Source organism: Miscanthus floridulus, chromosome 7 (assembly GCF_019320115.1).
Source record: "Miscanthus floridulus cultivar M001 chromosome 7, ASM1932011v1, whole genome shotgun sequence".
Taxonomy (NCBI): domain Eukaryota; kingdom Viridiplantae; phylum Streptophyta; class Magnoliopsida; order Poales; family Poaceae; genus Miscanthus; species Miscanthus floridulus.
In genome coordinates this window covers 100,297,260-100,301,562 of record NC_089586.1, presented here as the reverse complement: position 1 = coordinate 100,301,562, position 4,303 = coordinate 100,297,260, and the positions used below count along the sequence as shown (strand labels likewise).

Here is a 4,303-nt window from a genome sequence, read left to right as displayed (position 1 = left end):
GGCGGAAAGAATTCTAGAAATGGACCCTTGGCTCGACGCCAGAGTGACTGGCGCCGAGCTCGGCGCCACGGTCACTGGCGCCGAGGTCCTGGGCACGGGGAAATAGCCTGCCAGGGGCTCGGCGCCAGAGTGACTGGCGCCGAGACACCTGCATTTAACCCAGCCTGCACTTCTTCTCCGAGCGTTCTTCCTCTTATTTCTCCTCCATCTCGGATTTTTTTCTCGCCACTTAGAATTTTGGCTAAGTCTCTAAATTTACCGTGAGATGGATATATAAAATTTTGACTATGTCTTTAAATTTACCAAACGTATGGTTAGCAAGCAGAACAGATGGGTCGATTGGGTCAATTGATGCGCGAGCAGAACAGAAGGGTTGACCTTGCCCTTTGGAGGCCTACGTTTGGTGAGGCCGATGGTTAGCAAGCACATCAAACACCCTAAATTTAGCCAAATTCTAAGTTGTCGGTGATTGTGAGGTAGGGTGAAGTGGCGAGAAAAAATCCGAGAAAAATGAAGAAATAAGAGGAAGAACGCTCGGGGAAGAACTGCAGGCTGGGTTAAATGCAGGTGTCTCGGCGCCAGTCACTCTGGCGCCGAGCCCTTGGCAGGCTATTTCCCCGTGCCCAGGACCTCGGCGTCAGTGACCGTGGCGCCGAGCTCGGCGCTAGTCTCTGGCGCCGAACCAAGGGTCCATTTCTGAAATTCTTTCCGCCAGGGATCTATTTAAGATAAACTTTCGGAAAAAAGGGTCTAATAGTAAAAAATTCGGCCGCACCGTCGACCCCCGCTCCATCGCTCCCTAGGCGATTTACACGGCGCTGACATGTGGGGCCACTTTCCCCGGCGCTAGCACGCGAAGTCGCGAAAGCCCTCACCCCCGCCACTCAGATCGAGCAAGGGCAGGAGAAGGGATGGATGTCCTCTGAAGCCGCATGGTTGGGCTCGTCGTCAGCAACAGGAAGGAGATGAAGGTTGGTTTTCCTTTTTGTTGCGGTGTCCTATTTGGAACTTTCCAGCACCGAATTTCACGGAGCTCTGATCGTATCGTTTCCCCATTGTGGCAGCCGTCTCGCCGCAGTCGATTTCGTGCGGCCTGCAGGCTTCTGGGGAGGACAGCCCCAACGGCATGGTGTTGCAGGTCAGTCCGTTGTCGTCATTGCCGTTGGAGCATCCGCCTGCTGATCCAGCAGATCTGCTGAATGGCATGGTGTTGATGCTCTAAAGCAGTAGCTTCTCAAGCAACGGCGGGAGCAGAGAGGCGCTCAACCTCAACGTCGAAGGCCTGTTGGTTTCTTTTCTTGATCATGGTAATTATTTTCCTTAATTTCAATCTACGTATTAACGTGCCTTAACTGGACTGATGAAAGAATGGCACTAACAGTTTGCTGCTCCCACTTTATTTTTGTTTCATCAGATGCACCGGTGAGACGCAACACTCTGCTAGCTAGCTGTTCGTAAATTTGGTTTTGAGAAAGATAAACTGGCAGCAGAGATGATACGTTCTATGTGCATATTTCCTGGGAGGAGTTCTTCAAAGGATCATGTGATTCATTGTTTCCCAACTGATATCTGGAAGATTTGATGAAATTGCAGATCAAGCAATGTTTTTTTTTCTCAACATGTGAAATACTTGCATGTTAGCATCAGGGCTTGGGTTGGGAAATAACAGTTTGGTTTGGAAAATTAACTGGTACAAATCAGGTTAGTAAACTTTTTTTTTGGAAATAACATATTGATTTAGAAAATTGGTTGCGTATCTCCAGTTTCCTTTGTTTTGTTGTAGCACAAAGCATATCTGTGTCTTAATCTTAGGGATGGCATTAGCGAAAGTCAATTGTGAATCCTTGCAGGATCAGATTGCATAACAAGAGAGATGTTTGAGACCATAGGGTACACTTACAATAAAGAAACCACATTTCAAGGAGCAGAGTTTCTAACTTTCTATTGACTGGATTTCCTAACCATTAGAAGGAAAAAAAAATTGAGTCTCAAATACATTAATCTGGTGTTAATGGACACGCCAAGGCATGGGGGACCTTACAAATACAATATATGGAGGTATATGAACTTTTACAATATCTCTACATATTTTATGTTCATGTGTTTGCAACTCCTCACCAAAATTTATTGAAAGTAAAAAAACCTCCCACACGTAGATGAGATCAGGGAGGTATTTGCAATACTGCCTCATGGTTTTATTTTATTGATTTGATTGATCAAATATTGTCAAATTTGTTAAGCTCTTAGGATGCACTTGGTCTGTGCTACACGTTGTTTCTTCTCATTACTCCTAGCCTGCGTTCAAGAAACTTGCCTCGTAGAATGCTGACTTGCCTTGTAGAATGCTGATGTGCTCTTGATTTCTTTAGATTATAAAATTTTTCTGTCAACTGTGAGTAGTATTAAGTTTGATGAGAAAATTTGTGACATTCTGGTGTACAGCCAGTCAGGCAGGATAAAGCAGAGGGGAATTAGTCTGTTGGAACTTCCTGCACTAAATAGTGGAATCATTTCCACAAAGAGCATGTATTTCCCTCGATTGTTCACTTTTCCTTTAACTTTGTGTAAGATAGAAATGTTCTGTAGAATATAATAGCTATCATATGGTATGATCAGTTCAGTTTGGCAGCATTTATGAGTTCTGACTTTGTGATTTCAGGTCTACGTGAGGGCTGACAACGACAAAGTATGGAAAACACCCTCCCAAAAAGGATGTAAGTTCAGTTTGCTTCCCGTCCTATCCATGTGGAAATGTTCAGAGTGCCTAGCATGTTAAAATCGTGATCCTGAATTCAAATTTTAACAATTATGATCCCCAGAGTGTCACCTTGCTCATCAGTCATCAAAAGTTGGGATTTCTCAACAATTCTTGCTAATCCTTGTGAATCTATGTGTTACATATAATTTGCATCTAGATAAAATAAATATTTAGTCTTCTAATTGCATGGATTTCTAATTGCAGCATACTGTATTCATATTTCTCACACAGATAACACAATGAGCCGATGAATGAATTTGGAAGCTGCACTTGGGCCTTTGTCTGCACACAGTGAGGATTACTGCACTGTATCATGCCTGAAAAGGTAGAAGCCCGTAATTGTTGCCAAGTTAAGAAAAATGTTGGAGAAAAGGCTCAAGTGGAGGGAAGCTTACATACCAGAATGTAAACTACATTTTTTTTTGTTCTATCATATATTCCTCAAGTTGTTTTGATCTCTGAATCCTTGTATTAAATGCCCATTTGATGGTGAAGCTACCACCGATACAACTAGAAAGATTTGTTCTATCCAAATGACATGTACTACTATACTGTATTGTACATTCCATAAGCTGTAGAATTGGTTCTAGATGCAAAAAATGATATTTGATTATTAACTTCAGTCATGTTTGAGTGTGATGGCATATTGTAAGTACTATGCTGATGGCTGAAACTTCAATTGAGCATTACAACTTCTACAAATATGTCTGATTTATTCTAACTTCTACATGAAGATTGCACTAAAGTATGGAGCGGCATAAAGGTCAAACAAAGAGTTCAATGTCCACAGAATATTTTGGCATGGAACACATGAGCTTGTTTCCCACAAAGAAGGCATTAGTCCCATGGGGAATTTCTCTGAATCCTGATATAACAATTTGGTTACAGTACTATCAATGTTTTCTGTACTGGGTGAAGTTTAGTGAATGAGCTGCTCAATATAAATTAAAAGGATTAGTCCTCTCATCATTTTGTCGGGCTAGCTTGGATGTACATGTAGATGAATTAAAAAATTAAACATTTCAGTAGGTGTTTGAAAACATAGTGGAGTAAAGGGATAGCATTTACTTTTACGTCTTGTGTGGGCGATGGGCGTTGACATGTTGACCTGTCGGGCTACCATCCCTATGCAAATTTAGGCATTACTACTGTTTCCAGCATTTGCAGAAGAATTTAGGTGGACGTCAGCATAAGGGAACTATGTTCGTAACGAGCATGTCCAGACTAAAGGGACGTATAACAATTGCATATATTGTCTTTATTAATTACACAATAAGATGGTGCCCGGCAGCGGAAAGGAATCCGTGCTTTTATTAGGTATAAGCATTGGTAAGCTGGCATCGTAGAACCGAATTTTGAACTACATGTGTTTTGTCGTTTTGATCCACATGAGAAGGCTATAATAAATCGTATTCAAGTGAGGAGGTCAGCATGGATACCTGGCTTGTACCATGGAGCCTAGCTGGGTTCGTATAGAGTTTGAGGGTCAGGAAACTATGAGACATTTAAGAAACACAAATCAGATGATTGACATGGCATAGAGAA

The 4,303-nt window shown here is 42.2% G+C and overlaps 1 long non-coding RNA gene across 6 annotated transcripts; it reads left to right on the top strand.

Moving 5' to 3' along the window:
* Window positions 1-787: 787 nt before the first annotated feature.
* Window positions 788-3,409, top strand: LOC136463977 (uncharacterized). 6 transcript variants are annotated; one of them, XR_010761126.1, is made up of 5 exons: window positions 788-971; window positions 1,065-1,307; window positions 1,415-1,701; window positions 1,851-2,714; window positions 2,990-3,409. It is a non-coding gene; the product is annotated as an uncharacterized lncRNA (long non-coding RNA). The 6 variants fall into 6 exon arrangements; XR_010761128.1 differs by having other exon boundaries at window positions 1,415-2,526; window positions 2,660-2,714; XR_010761124.1 differs by having other exon boundaries at window positions 1,415-2,058; window positions 2,443-2,714; window positions 2,990-3,406.
* The last annotated feature ends 894 nt before the right edge of the window (window positions 3,410-4,303 follow it).